Raw genomic sequence first — 16,637 nt, 5'->3', positions numbered from 1 at the left:
TACGGATTTAGATATAGCTCCCATATATAGTTTCGCCCAATTTTTTTTTTACCCTCAACTTCATAATGCCTCTCTCATATAAGTCCTGCTCTCTATTTGCAAATAACTAGTCGATTATCACAATTCTCACTAGATACCAATTTTGTATCAATAAAAAATTTTACAATGCAAGAAAAAGATGATAATCGTTTGGTGCCAAGTCCGGACTCGCATTAAAACTTCCCAACCGCACGCATTAAAGCTTCCCAACCAAGTTCTCGAAGTTTCAGACGTATGTGGCCTAGAGTTGTCCTGGTGGAACACGACACCTCTCTTGTTGACCAATACTGGCCGTTTCTTGTCAATTGCTATCTTCAAGCGGGCCAGTTGTTGACAGTAGAGATCAGAATTTAGCGTTTGACAGCTCATAATAAATAATCCCCTTCCAGTGCCACCAAATGCGTAGCAGAAACTTCCTGGCCGTTAATCCTGCTTTGGCCACCGTTTGAGGTGCTTCACCGCTCTTTGGTCACGATCGTTTTCGCAGAGGGTTATCGTATGTGATCCATTTCTTATTTTCAGTCACCATCGGTTTAAGTAATGGTTCTATCTCAATTTGATCCATCGTATTATTTGGTGTGGCACTCAAACATCGAGCTTATTTTTCAATCAAGCTTTGTGTAAATGGTTTAAAACAGTTTATGGTCGATTTTTAGCTCCTTGACGATGCACAGGATTTTTATGCAATTCCCCACTCTGTGGTAGAGGGTATTATGTATTTGTTCATATGTTTGTAACAGGCAAAAGGAAATGAGATAGACACATGGTTCCTTTTGAGAATAAATCGACTTGAAAAGTGATTCTACGCATGTCCGTCCGTTCGTCTGTTGATGTTAAATTGTGAACAAAGTACAGGTCACATTTACGATCCGAATTTGATGAAATTTGGCACAGCTCATATACTTGGCCCAAGGACGAACCCTATTGAAATTGGGTTTCCTGAAAATCGGTGGAGATTTAGATATAGTTCCCATATATATATATATATATATATATATATAGAATACTGAATAAAGTCTAGAATTATGTGTGTTAAGTTTCGTGAAAATCGGTTCATATCTAAATATATATTTTCGTCCGATTTTAACTAAATAGTGCACCAAACGCCTAATATATGTCTGATTGAAACAAAATTGTGGACAACGTCCTGAATTAAGTTCAGACTTTTGCATGCGAATTTAAATCGGTACAAATTCAGATATAGCCCGATTTTATGCGAATGATGCACCAAACTCCCAATATCTGTCCGATTGAGACAAAATTTTGCACAGAGTACTGAATTAGGTCCTATATTAACGTATAGCTTCCATACATTATTTTGGTCGATTTCATACAATTGAATCTAAGTCGGCTCGTTGGACATGCAATTTTTTTTTATACCCTTCACCACACTGTGGTACAGGGTATTATGTCTTTGTGCATATGTTTGTAACAGACAAAGGAAACGAGATAGACACATGGTTCCTTTTGAGAATATGCATAGAATCACTTTCTAAGTCGATTTATGCATGTCCGTCCGTCCGTCTGTCTGTCTGTGCATGTTAAATTGTAAACAAAGTACAGGTCGCATTTATGATCCGAATTGGATGAAATTTGGCATAGGTCACTTATTCGGCCCAAGGACGAACCCTATTGAAATTGGGAAAAATCGGTTCAGATTTAGATATAGCTCCCATATATATATTACCGATTTAATGTAAACGGTCCCTATATATCTTTCGATTTGCACGAAATTTGGTACAGCCTAATCATTTAGGTCTATAATGATGTCTGCCAAGTTTCGAGAAAATCGGTCCAGATTTAGATATAGCTCCCATATATAGTTTCGTCCGATTTCATGTAAATTGTGCCCCAAAGTCCCTATATATCTTTCGATTTGCACGAAATTTGGCATAACGTACTGAATTGAGCCTAGAATGATGTCTGCCAAGTTTCGAGAAAATCGGTCCAGATTTAGATATAGCTCCCATATATAGTTTCGTCCGATTTCACGTAAATGGTGCCCCAAAGTCCCTATATATCTTTCGATTTGCACGAAATTTGGCATAACGTACTGAATTGAGCCTGGAATGATTTCTGCTAAGTTTCGTGATAATCGGTCCTGATTGAGATATAGCTCCCATATATAGTTTCGTCCGATTTCATATAAATGGTGCACCAAAGTCCCTATATATCCTTCGATTTGCACGAAATTTGGCATAGCGTACTGAATTGAGCCTAGAGTGATGTCTGTCAAGTTTCGAGAAAATCGGTCCAGATTTAGATATAGCTCCCATATATAGTTTCGTCCGATTTCATGTAAATGGTGCACCAAAGTCCCTATATATCCTTCGATTTGCACGAAATTTGGCATAGCGTACTGAATTGAGCCTAGAGTGATGTCTGCCAAGTTTCGAGAAAATCGGTCCAGATATCTATATAGCTCCCATATATAGTTTCGTCCGATTTTATGTAAATGGTGCACCAAAGTCCCTATATATCCTTCGATTTGCACGAAATTTGGCATAACGTACTGAATTGAGCCTAGAGTGATGTCTGCCTTGTTTCGTGAAAATCGGTCCAGATTTAGATATAGCTCCCTTTTAATATAGATTTATTTTAAGTAATTGACGCACCAAGGAACCAATAGGCTGATAGGAACGAAACGTTCTGAAATTAGTATAACCTAACCTGTGACAAGTTTGTTTGAAATCGCTTAATATTTGGATAGAGCTTCCATATATATTTTCGCCCGATTTCAAGTAAATTGTTAGTCAGTTTGACATCAATTTTTGCACGACTTACAAAATTGAGCATAGAATTACGCAGTTGCGTTTTCTAGAAGTACAGACATAGCCCAATGAATGACCTATTTATATTTGTTTGAAGTCGATATACATACTCTATGGATAGATCTAGGTAGATTCACATTTACATAAATATCACATATTTTATTTCATTCACTTTCATGTTAATAGTCCTGTTTAATATACCCATAGTGGTGAAGGGTATCATATAGTCGGCCCCGTCCGACTTTACTACTTTCCTTACTGGTTTTTTTTTTTTTGTTTTTGCTTGAGAAATGGTATGTGTATGGCTATTTTTCAATTGGTTCAAATATCTGTGTTGATCACATATTTAATTTTGCCCGATTCCTTCTTGATGGTCCTCCAAAGATGCCATGCCGTTTTTATGTACAGGATATTGTATATAATAGCATTTCTTGTATGTACCCAAAGTTGTGAAGGGTATCATATAGTCGGCACCGTCCGACTTTTGAACTTTTCTTACTGGTTTAAGAATTGTTTAGGATCTAAACAATACATGCATTTTTAAAGAATATTTTAAATTTGATAAAATCGTTTTACACTAGGCAACAAAATATTCAATTTTTTTTTTTTTGGGGTTTATAAAGAGTTCGAAAAAAAATATTCAGTATTTTGAAATAGTCAGAAGAAGATATACAAAAAAATTTTTTTTTCTAATCCTATTAATTTTTTTTTAATCAAAAATATGTGTATGTAGACTAGTGTAACACCACACGTGGATTTATTAAAGTATACTTCTTCAAGGACCTCTAAATGATTTTAGAAAAATTTGGACCTTTTTGTGGGTAAGGTACCAGAAGGAGTGAAGCGATATTCACCATCTTCGTACATGAACTATGTTTGGTAAAAATATTACCATGTGCAATGTTTGGATGAAATTGGCTACTTCCTTCGAGGTTTATAGTGCGAGACAAACAGACGGATGGACATTTGTAAATCGACTGTAACGGGTCTGAAACAGATTTGATTAAAAGTAACATGGGGTCTAAAACCAATATATCGATGAGGCACATTTTTTAAGTGCACATACCCTCTAGAAAAGTCTTTAATGTAAGACAATGTCTTTATGTTCTAACCAAGGAAGGAGTGAAACTTTTCAATCTCCCTAACAAGGAATAGATTTCAATCCCTCATATCATTCTCCATGATACAAATAATCAATGAAATTTCTAAAATTCTAACAAAGTCTGTGATACATACATTTACAAGCATCTTATGATGGACATTGTTACACACAATGTTACATACATTAATTTACTCATAGCATCCAAGTTGGGAGATTGGTCATTCTCTTATTGTTAGGCTTTTCTAAAGTAAAACTAAGTTTCACATGGCTGTTAGAAAATTTCCTTTTAAAACATGTTGCTATAAATTTCTGCTAGCCTATTCAATAAATTGCAATTTTAAAAAATTCTTTAAAATTTTTAACAAAATTTATTTAAATAATTTAAAAAATTGTTTTTATATTTCATATATAAAATTAAATTATTTTTTAAAAAAGTTAAACAATATATTTAATTTATTGAAAGGATATATAAAACTTCTAGAGGGCATTTTCAACAGCAGTACACGTTTTTGGTAGATGGAATATGTTTGAAGAAGGAAACTTTGCCGCATGAGTGAAGAAATTTAAAATAAACATCTATGTGCAACATATGTGTGGTGTTACACTAGTCTACAAATACATAGTTATGATTGAAAAAAAAATAATAAGATTAGAAAAAAATATTTTTGTACATCTTCTTCAGGTCATTTCAAATACCGATTTTTTTTATTGTGACCTTTTTATAAACCCAAAAAAATTCGAATATTTTGTTGCCTAGTGTAAAACGATTTTATCAAATTGCCTACAAATATATTTACATTTTCTTTGTTCGGACTTTTGCCAAAAATTGTCTACAAATCTCATCAGTAAATATTTTGTATAAGTTCTACTTGAATTGCTTTTTGGCATAGGCCTGGGTTTTATATGGCAGACAGGACAAAAGGATGTGACCACACACACACACACACAAAGGAAACAACATTCTTACATACAACTAGCAACCAGATTCCTCTACAAGTATAACTGTATATGTATGTCAAGCTGTGTTCCATTGCCATATACAAATGTTAGTTTTCCTACATAGCATAGTTAGAAGTTTTCGGCCATCCATCCATCTATACTGCCAAAAATGCCAGGACATCAAAGCTTTGTGTATATTTTGGATAGCCCATGAATATGGCAACAATCCAAATTGACCCAGAAATTGTTGGTAAATGTATTTACATGTTTGTTGTCCAATACAATTTGTATTTGTGCTGGTCATCATCGTCCTCGATGGCATCGAGCATTCCAAAAATATGTCCATCCATAAAACTAAATGACTCTGAGAGCCTGGTCGTTTGTTGGGAAAATTGAGGGAAAAACAACAAGTTGTTTTCCGAAACATAATTGAATGGATGTTTTAAGGAGATATGTATGAAATACATGCAAAGCACACACATACTAAAACATGCATGCATACAAATTGACAAAAAATATTCTTTAACAAATCCACGCCTTGTTGAGGTCCTCACAAAATGTTCTTTAACAAATCCACGCCTTGTTGAGGTCCTCACAAAATTTTCTTTAACAAATCCACGCCTTGTTGAGGTCCTCACAAAATTTTCTTTAACAAATCCACGCCTTGTTGAGGTCCTCACAAAATTTTCTTTAACAAATCCACGCCTTGTTGAGGTCCGCACAAAATTTTCTTTAACAAATCCACGCCTTGTTGAGGTCCTCACAAAATTTTCTTTAACAAATCCACGCCTTGTTGAGGTCCTCACAAAATTTTCTTTAACAAATCCACGCCATGTTGAGGTCCTCACAAAGGCCACATTGTAGGTCCTCACAAAATCTTCTTTAACAAATCCACGCCTTGTTGAGGTCCTCACAATATTTTCTTTAACAAATCCACGCCATGTTGAGGTCCTCACAAAGGCCACATTGTAGGTCGTCACAAAATTTTCTTTAACAAATCCACGCCATGTTGAGGTCCTCACAAAGGCCACATTGTAGGTCGTCACAAAATTTTCTTTAACAAATCCACGCCTTGTTGAGGTCGTCACAAAATTTTCTTTAACAAATCCACGCCATGTTGAGGTCCTCACAAAGGCCACATTGTAGGTCGTCACAAAATTTTCTTTAACAAATCCACGCCTTGTTGAGGTCGTCACAAAATTTTCTTTAACAAATCCACGCCTTGTTGAGGTCGTCACAAAATTTTCTTTAACAAATCCACGCCTTGTTGAGGTCCTCACAAAATTTTCTTTAACAAATCCACGCCTTGTTGAGGTCCTCACAAAATTTTCTTTAACAAATCCACGCCTTGTTGAGGTCCTCACAAAATTTTCTTTAACAAATCCACGCCTTGTTGAGGTCCTCACAAAATTTTCTTTAACAAATCCACGCCTTGCTGTAGGCCCTCAAAAATATTCTTTAATAAATCCAGGCCTCAGTTGGCCCTTGAAAAATATTCTTTAATAAATCCACGCCTCAGTTGGCCCTTGAAAAATATTCTTTAATAAGTCCACACCTCGCTTAGGCCCTCAAAAAATATTCTTTAATAAATCCACTGCTTTTTTAATTAAATAATTTGAACATTTTGTTTTTAATTTTAAAATATTCTTGTAACAGAATACCAGAATATCCAAAAATATAGCAAGTTTATTTTTTAAAATTAAAAATTATTCGAAGTGCATACCAATACACTTTAAGGACGTTCTTTTAGTGGAATAGGCCAATAACATATCTCCTCACACATCCTCAAGAAAAATCCCTAAAAAATTATTAATTTTTTAAGCATCCTATTGTGTTTTTTCGTAATCCATTTGAAACAGGAACCCAGCAATTTGTGGAATAAATTTTATATGGATAAATTCTAATAAAAATTGTTCTTCTCTAACAAATGTCTGTATTTCCCAACATTTTGGAATTATTTAGCATGACCAATGATACCATGTTGTGAATAATGGCCTTTTATTTCTCCCAAACATATTTAGTCTCTCAATTTACATACACATACATATCGTCTAAGCATATTATATGCATCCTTTGAATTGGTCAGATCTTCCTGGACTTGTAGATGGCGAAGTTTGATGTACATACGTATTGATGGATTTATTAAGGAATATTTTTCAAGGGCCAACTGAGGCGTGGATTTATTAAGGAATATTTTTCAAGGGCCAACTGAGGCGTGGATTTATTAAGGAATATTTTTCAAGGGCCAACTGAGGCGTGGATTTATTAAAGAATATTTTTCAAGGGCCAACTGAGGCGTGGATTTATTAAATTTTTCCCAATATTTTTCAAGGGCCAACTGAGGCGTGGATTTATTAAAGAATATTTTTCAAGGGCCAACTGAGGCGTGGATTTATTAAAGAATATTTTTCAAGGGCCAACTGAGGCGTGGATTTATTAAAGAATATTTTTCAAGGGCCAACTGAGGCGTGGATTTATTAAAGAATATTTTTCAAGGGCCAACTGAGGCGTGGATTTATTAAAGAATATTTTTCAAGGGCCAACTGAGGCGTGGATTTATTAAAGAATATTTTTCAAGGGCCAACTGAGGCGTGGATTTATTAAAGAATATTTTTCAAGGGCCAACTGAGGCGTGGATTTATTAAAGAATATTTTTCAAGGGCCAACTGAGGCGTGGATTTATTAAAGAATATTTTTCAAGGGCCAACTGAGGCGTGGATTTATTAAAGAATATTTTTCAAGGGCCAACTGAGGCGTGGATTTATTAAAGAATATTTTTCAAGGGCCAACTGAGGCGTGGATTTATTAAAGAATATTTTTCAAGGGCCAACTGAGGCGTGGATTTATTAAAGAATATTTTTCAAGGGCCAACTGAGGCGTGGATTTATTAAAGAATATTTTTCAAGGGCCAACTGAGGCGTGGATTTATTAAAGAATATTTTTCAAGGGCCAACTGAGGCGTGGATTTATTAAAGAATATTTTTCAAGGGCCAACTGAGGCGTGGATTTATTAAAGAATATTTTTCAAGGGCCAACTGAGGCGTGGATTTATTAAAGAATATTTTTCAAGGGCCAACTGAGGCGTGGATTTATTAAAGAATATTTTTCAAGGGCCAACTGAGGCGTGGATTTATTAAAGAATATTTTTAAAGAATATTTTTCAAGGGCCAACTGAGGCGTGGATTTATTAAAGAATATTTTTCAAGGGCCAACTGAGGCGTGGATTTATTAAGGAATATTTTTCAAGGGCCAACTGAGGCGTGGATTTATTAAGGAATATTTTTCAAGGGCCAACTGAGGCGTGGATTTATTAAAGAATATTTTTCAAGGGCCAACTGAGGCGTGGATTTATTAAAGAATATTTTTCAAGGGCCAACTGAGGCGTGGATTTATTAAAGAATATTTTTCAAGGGCCAACTGAGGCGTGGATTTATTAAAGAATATTTTTCAAGGGCCAACTGAGGCGTGGATTTATTAAAGAATATTTTTCAAGGGCCAACTGAGGCGTGGATTTATTAAAGAATATTTTTCAAGGGCCAACTGAGGCGTGGATTTATTAAAGAATATTTTTCAAGGGCCAACTGAGGCGTGGATTTATTAAAGAATATTTTTCAAGGGCCAACTGAGGCGTGGATTTATTAAAGAATATTTTTCAAGGGCCAACTGAGGCGTGGATTTATTAAAGAATATTTTTCAAGGGCCAACTGAGGCGTGGATTTATTAAAGAATATTTTTCAAGGGCCAACTGAGGCGTGGATTTATTAAAGAATATTTTTCAAGGGCCAACTGAGGCGTGGATTTATTAAAGAATATTTTTCAAGGGCCAACTGAGGCGTGGATTTATTAAAGAATATTTTTCAAGGGCCAACTGAGGCGTGGATTTATTAAAGAATATTTTTCAAGGGCCAACTGAGGCGTGGATTTATTAAAGAATATTTTTCAAGGGCCAACTGAGGCGTGGATTTATTAAAGAATATTTTTCAAGGGCCAACTGAGGCGTGGATTTATTAAAGATATTTTTCAAGGGCCAACTGAGGCGTGGATTTATTAAAGAATATTTTTCAAGGGCCAACTGAGGCGTGGATTTATTAAAGAATATTTTTCAAGGGCCAACTGAGGCGTGGATTTATTAAAGAATATTTTTCAAGGGCCAACTGAGGCGTGGATTTATTAAAGAATATTTTTCAAGGGCCAACTGAGGCGTGGATTTATTAAAGAATATTTTTCAAGGGCCAACTGAGGCGTGGATTTATTAAAGAATATTTTTCAAGGGCCAACTGAGGCGTGGATTTATTAAAGAATATTTTTCAAGGGCCAACTGAGGCGTGGATTTATTAAAGAATATTTTTCAAGGGCCAACTGAGGCGTGGATTTATTAAAGAATATTTTTCAAGGGCCAACTGAGGCGTGGATTTATTAAAGAATATTTTTCAAGGGCCAACTGAGGCGTGGATTTATTAAAGAATATTTTTCAAGGGCCAACTGAGGCGTGGATTTATTAAAGAATATTTTTCAAGGGCCAACTGAGGCGTGGATTTATTAAAGAATATTTTTCAAGGGCCAACTGAGGCGTGGATTTATTAAAGAATATTTTTCAAGGGCCAACTGAGGCGTGGATTTATTAAAGAATATTTTTCAAGGGCCAACTGAGGCGTGGATTTATTAAAGAATATTTTTCAAGGGCCAACTGAGGCGTGGATTTATTAAAGAATATTTTTCAAGGGCCAACTGAGGCGTGGATTTATTAAAGAATATTTTTCAAGGGCCAACTGAGGCGTGGATTTATTAAAGAATATTTTTCAAGGGCCAACTGAGGCGTGGATTTATTAAAGAATATTTTTCAAGGGCCAACTGAGGCGTGGATTTATTAAAGAATATTTTTCAAGGGCCAACTGAGGCGTGGATTTATTAAAGAATATTTTTCAAGGGCCAACTGAGGCGTGGATTTATTAAAGAATATTTTTCAAGGGCCAACTGAGGCGTGGATTTATTAAAGAATATTTTTCAAGGGCCAACTATTAAAGAAGGCTGAGGCTGGATTTATTAAAGAATATTTTTCAAGGGCCAACTGAGGCGTGGATTTATTAAAGAATATTTTTCAAGGGCCAACTGAGGCGTGGATTTATTAAAGAATATTTTTCAAGGGCCAACTGAGGCGTGGATTTATTAAAGAATATTTTTCAAGGGCCAACTGAGGCGTGGATTTATTAAAGAATATTTTTCAAGGGCCAACTGAGGCGTGGATTTATTAAAGAATATTTTTCAAGGGCCAACTGAGGCGTGGATTTATTAAAGAATATTTTTCAAGGGCCAACTGAGGCGTGGATTTATTAAAGAATATTTTTCAAGGGCCAACTGAGGCGTGGATTTATTAAAGAATATTTTTCAAGGGCCAACTGAGGCGTGGATTTATTAAAGAATATTTTTCAAGGGCCAACTGAGGCGTGGATTTATTAAAGAATATTTTTCAAGGGCCAACTGAGGCGTGGATTTATTAAAGAATATTTTTCAAGGGCCAACTGAGGCGTGGATTTATTTGATTTGTTCAAAGAATATTTTTCAAGGGCCAACTGAGGCGTGGATTTATTAAAGAATATTTTTCAAGGGCCAACTGAGGCGTGGATTTATTAAAGAATATTTTTCAAGGGCCAACTGAGGCGTGGATTTATTAAAGAATATTTTTCAAGGGCCAACTGAGGCGTGGATTTATTAAAGAATATTTTTCAAGGGCCAACTGAGGCGTGGATTTATTAAAGAATATTTTTCAAGGGCCAACTGAGGCGTGGATTTATTAAAGAATATTTTTCAAGGGCCAACTGAGGCGTGGATTTATTAAAGAATATTTTTCAAGGGCCAACTGAGGCGTGGATTTATTAAAGAATATTTTTCAAGGGCCAACTGAGGCGTGGATTTATTAAAGAATATTTTTCAAGGGCCAACTGAGGCGCGGATTTATTAAAGAATATTTCCCTAGCCAAAAACAATCTACAGAGCCTTGGATGATAGGCTGGGATTTATTAAAAGTAATATTTTTCAAGAGAAGCCTCCAATAAGAATAATAATAGCTGGTCTTCTATGTATAGTAGGCTGCCCTTCTATTGATAATAGACTGGCCTTCATTGGATAGTAGGCTGGTCGTCTATGGATAGTAGGGTGGACCTCTGTGGATAGTAGGCTGGCCTTCAGTGGATAGTAAGATTTTTCTATTAATTGTAGGCTGGCATTCTATTAATAGTAATATTTTCTGTGAATTATAGGCTGGCATTTATAACCAGCCTATTTTTCAAGGGCCAAGCTGACCATCTATGGGTACAAGGCTGGACCTATGTTGATAGAAGGCTGTTCTTCTATGGATAGTAGGCTGGCCTTCTATAGATAATAGCTTCTATGGATAGTAGACTGGCCTTCTATAAATAGTTGGCTGGCCTTCTATGAATAATATGTTGGCCTTCTATATTTAGAAGGCTGGCTTTCTTTAGGTAGAAGGTTGGTTTTCTACCTACATAAGGCTATCCCTCGCCTTATGTAGGTAGATATCCTTAATTGTTTGCAATTTTGAATTGCCTAGCCTCCGTAGTGAATGGATACAGAAGTATTCTCTCCAAGGCGTAGATTTATTAAAGAAGATTTTTTTCAAGGTCTATCCATGTCATGGATTTATTACAAAATATTTTTTTCGATGACTTCAATGATTTTGTTATATTTGAGGAAAATATCCCAAGACATTCGGTATATTTAAAATGCACATTGTAACCTTTTATTCAAATCGTTGTGGCGTTTTCCTTTGAAATCATTAAAATATCGAAATTATATTCTCTAATGGCAATATATATTCTCTAATTCTTCCTCGTTTACCAATTTGCAACCTTTGCAAATTGTATCGCTTCAACTAAGATCCTAACTCTATACACACATGCACATCCACACGTTTTCCTTGAAATCTGTGTAACAGTTGCTGATGGATTTTGGTGAAACTAAACGGACGCATGTTGTACTGAACCAAAATTCTGAAATTAGTAGAATTTGTGGACAGACAATGTCCATGGGAACAGGAGCACAGAGGATTCTTAGGAAATTGTGATTAATAGTATGTAACCTGCTGCCTCAGACCACCTCCCTACCATCCACATAATTCCCATGTGATGTGATGGAGATGATATTCCCCGGTAGATTGATTTTGGGGATATGGCATGGTCGAAGAAACATTAAGAGAATATTATTAGAAGAACATTTGACGATTTTCGGAGATAGAAAGTCACAATGTGACTGCTGGCGATCTAATTCGGATGGATACCTGCTGCTTCTGTTGTTGGAATTCGGAGAGATGGTTGGTAGATCAATCAGCTTAAAAGTGGAAGATGGGTGTCGTTTGTTATGGCCGTTAGAATGATTATCATCAAATAATAGGTAGAATTTTGTTCTTCTGAAGGTAATAGACTATTCTATTGATAAGGCTGGGCCTTTACTTGTATAATAGGAAGCTGTCTTCCTGTATATAGAAAGCTGAACTTCGTGTTAGAGGGATGCCATTCTATAGAGAGAAGGCTGGGCATTTACGGATTGCAGGCTGGCTTTGCATATATGGAAGGCTGGCATTATATGGAGATCAAGCTGGCCTCCTCTGCTTAGTACGCTGGCTTCTATTGAAGAAAGGCTGTACTTCCAATGACAGAAGACTGGCCTTCTTTAGGTAGAAGCCTGTCCTTCTCTAGGTCGAAGGTTTGCCTTCTTTAGGTAGAATAGTGGCCTTCTATTGAAGGAATTATGTCCTTCTATAGATAGAAGGCTGACCTTCTTTAGTTGCTAGGCTGGTCTTCTATGAATAGTAGGCTGACCTTCTATGGATTGTAGGATGGCTTTCTCTTGATAGTAGGCTTACATAGGGGTCGAAAGCTGGACTTCTATAGTTTGAATGCTGGTCTTCTATATATAGAAGGATGGTATTCTGTATGTAAAAGGCTGACATTCCATAGGTAGAATGCTAGCCTTCTACATATTGAAGGCTGGCCTTCTATGACACTGGACTTGTAAGGATTGTAGGCTTGTCTTTTGGGGATAGTTGCCTGACCTTCTAATATTCTTCGACCATGCCTTCAATGTCCTTTGTCCTTCTGTGGATAGTAGGATAGCCTTCTATGGATAGAAGCATCCATTAATAATAGCTGGTCTTCTATATAAGGCTAGGCTTTTACTTGTATATATAGGAAGCTGACCTTTGTGTTAGAGGGATGTCGTTCTGTAGATAGAAGGCTGGCATTTATGGATTGCAGGCTGTCTTTCTATAGATGGAAGGCTGGCATTATATGCAGACTAAGCTGGCCTTCTATGCATAGTACGCTGGTTTCTATTGAAGAAAGGCTGTACTTCCAGTGATAGAAGGCTGGCCTTTTTTTGGTAGAAACCTGTCCCTCTGTAGGCAAAAGGTTGGTTTCTTTAGGTAGAATACTGACCTTCTATTGAAGGAATTATGTCCTTCTATGGATAGTTGGTAGGCTGGCCTTCTATGAATAGTAGCCTGTCCTTTTGTGGATTTTAGGGTGGCTTTCTCATGATAGCAGGCTGACCTATGGGTCTAAAGGTGGACTTTTATAGTTTGAATGCTGATCTTCTATAGGTAGAATGATGGTGTTGTCTTCTACATATTGAAGGCTGGCCTTCTATTACACTGGACTTGTATGGATTACAGGCTTGTCTTTTGGGGCCTAGGCCTTCTAATATTCTCTTAATGTTTCTTCGACCATGCCATACCCCAAAAACAATCTACAGAGCCTTGGATGATAGGCTGGGCTTCTATGAAAAGTAAGATATCCTTCTGTGGATAGAAGCCTCCAATAATAATAATAATAGCTGGTCTTCTATGTATAGTAGGCTGCCCTTCTATTGATAATAGGCTGGCCTTCAGGGGAAGTAGGCTGGTTATCTATGGATAGTAGCATGGACCTCTGTGAATAGTAGGCTGGCCTTCAGTGGATAGTAAGCTAGCCTTCTATGAATTGTAGGCTGGCATTCTATGGATAGTAGACTGACCTTCTGTAAATTATAGGCTGGTATTCTATGACCAGCCTTCGTCTATAGGTAGAAAGCTGACCATCTATGGGTACTAGGCTGGCCCTATGTTGATAGAAGGCTGTTCTTCTATGGGTAGTAGACTGGCCTTCTATAGATAGTAGACTGGTCTTCTATGAATAATAATTTGGCCTTCTATGGACCTGGCCTTATGTAGGTAGAATGTTGGCCTTCTATATTTAGAAGACTGACTTTCTTTAAGTAGAAGGCTGGTCTTCTGTACGTAGAAGGATAGCCTTATATAGGTAGAAGGCTGGCCTTTTATGGATAATTGGCTGGCATTTTACTGATAGTAGGCTGGCCTTCTATTGATAGTTGTCTAGCCTTCTATGGAATGCTGGCCTTCTATAGAGTTATACCTATATTTATACCCTTCACCACACTGTGGTAAGGGTATTATGTCTTTGTGCATATGTTTGTAACAGGCAAAATTAATCGAGATAGATCCATGGTTCCTTTTGAGAATATGCATAGAATCACTTTCTGAGTCGATTTATGCATGTCCGTCTATCCGTCCGTCCATGTATTTTTGTTAACAAAGTACAGGTTGCATTTATCATCCGATTTGGATGAAATTTGGCAGATGTCACTTTATTGGCCCAAGGACGAACCCTATTGAAAATGGGAAAAATCGGTTCAGATTTAGATATAGCTCCCATATATAGTTTCGTCCGATTTTATGTAAATTGTGTACCAAAGACCCTATATATCTTTCGATTTGCACGAAATTTGGCACAACGTACTGAATTAGGTCTAGAATGATGTATGTAAAGTTTTCTGAAAATCGGTCCAGATTTAGATATAGTTCCCATATACATTTTCGTGAGATTTTATGTAAATGGTGTACCAAAGACACTATATATCTTTCGATTTGCACGAAATTTAGCATAAGGTAATGAATTAGGTGTAGAATGATGTGTGTTAAGTTTCCTGAAAATCGACACCGAGAAATAGTGTTCGGCATAAACTGATGATTTGTTCACAATTACCAAACAAATTCTTATAACAATGTCTGTGTTTTAGTGTGTAAAATTGTGTTAACTATTTGGGATGTGTTAGAAACGAGCCTATGAATTGGATATCCTTAATTGTTTGCAAATTGAAATTGCCTAGCATCCGTATTGTATAGGTATAGGCGTATTCTGTGAACCTGTTACTAAAATTGAGATTTTTAAAAAAATGTTTTCTAAAAAATAACTGAACAACAGAATAAGGGATTATTTTTTTTATTTTATTATTTTTTATTGAAAAAAAATATTTTTTTATGAAAATGTTTCTGGACAATCATTTTTTAATTGCAATTTTGGAAACAGGGTATCATAAATTTGGTTTCTATAATATTACTAATTGGAAACCATGAATGTCTATGAGTCATCATATGCATATTATACTCTATGGAACATTCGCACAAACCCATTTTACATCATGGTCTAGAGGTAAGGAAGAATTCAACATCTATGCTTTTAGGTCATATCACAACTAGAAAGTTTCTATATCAGATCCTTTAAGGCATAACAAAGAATATAGAATTGAACAGAAATGCAGTGGTGGGCATATGCATTTCTATTGAGAGAGAGTTGACCTTCTACAGATAGAAAACTGGGATTCAATGGACAGAAGGTCGGCTTTTCAGTTATGGAAGGCTGACTTTCTTTGGAATGAAAGCTGTCTACGGGATACCAGCCTTGTATCTATTGGAGGACAGGAGGCCTCCAATAGATACAAGGCTGGTATCCCGTAGACAGAATGCTAATATTGTAAAGATACAAGACTGAACTTTTATATATAGGAGGCATGCCCATTTTAAACAGAAGGCTTTTCTTCTTTAGATGGACTTCTATAGGTAGATGGATGGCTTAGTAATGACAAAGTGCTTTAAATTTTCTAAGGATACAAAATTGTCCCAAATATATGATAAAGATTGTAAATCTAGAAGGCGAGCCATCCTCAGTTACAAGGCTGACCCTTTAAATAAAAAAATTCTCGCCTATAATACAACCTGATGAAATATTTACTAAAACCTATGGGAATATTTTAATATACGATGCAGAAATATTCTCCATCAAGTCCACGCATGACAGCCCCTGAAGAATTATTTTGAAAACTCTATGCTTATAATAGTACTTCTATTTATTTAAGATCCTTCTGCCTTCTGTCAATAAAAGACCGCACTTCTGTCTATAGAAGGTCAGATTTCGGCCTATCGAAGGTCCGTATTCTGTCTATAGGAGGCCTTCCGTCAATAAAAAACTAGATTTCGATTTGTAGAAGGTCAGTCTTCTATTAGTAGAAATCCATACATTTCTCAACAGGAGGCCAGTCTACTATCCATAGAAGTCGAGCCTTCTATAAATATAAAGCCAAGCCCTAATCTATAGATCTGTGGAATACCAGACATCGATCTATTGAAGGCTAAATTTCGACCTTTAGAAGCCTTCTATCAATTGAAAATCTGCCTGTGCTCCTGTTTCTCGGACATTGCCTGTCTACAAATGCTACAACTTCGGGTTACTGGTTCTGAACAACATGTTTACAGTTTAGATTGACATATATCCACCTGATACTGTCACTTGTATTTCAAGGTACATGTGTTAATGTGTGTGGAGAGATAAATTCTCAACTGAAAGGATACATATTGCAAAAATTGGTGTAGGAAAAAAATTCTTGAAAAATATCCTTGAAGAAATATTCTTTAAAAAATCCACGCCTTATTGAGGTCC

Source organism: Musca vetustissima, unplaced genomic scaffold (genome assembly GCF_032173495.1).
Source record: "Musca vetustissima isolate MV318-11 ecotype Yass unplaced genomic scaffold, APGP_CSIRO_Mvet_v1 utg61636, whole genome shotgun sequence".
In the NCBI taxonomy this organism is placed as follows: Eukaryota; Metazoa; Arthropoda; class Insecta; order Diptera; family Muscidae; genus Musca; species Musca vetustissima.
This window is presented reverse-complemented; position numbering follows the sequence as displayed.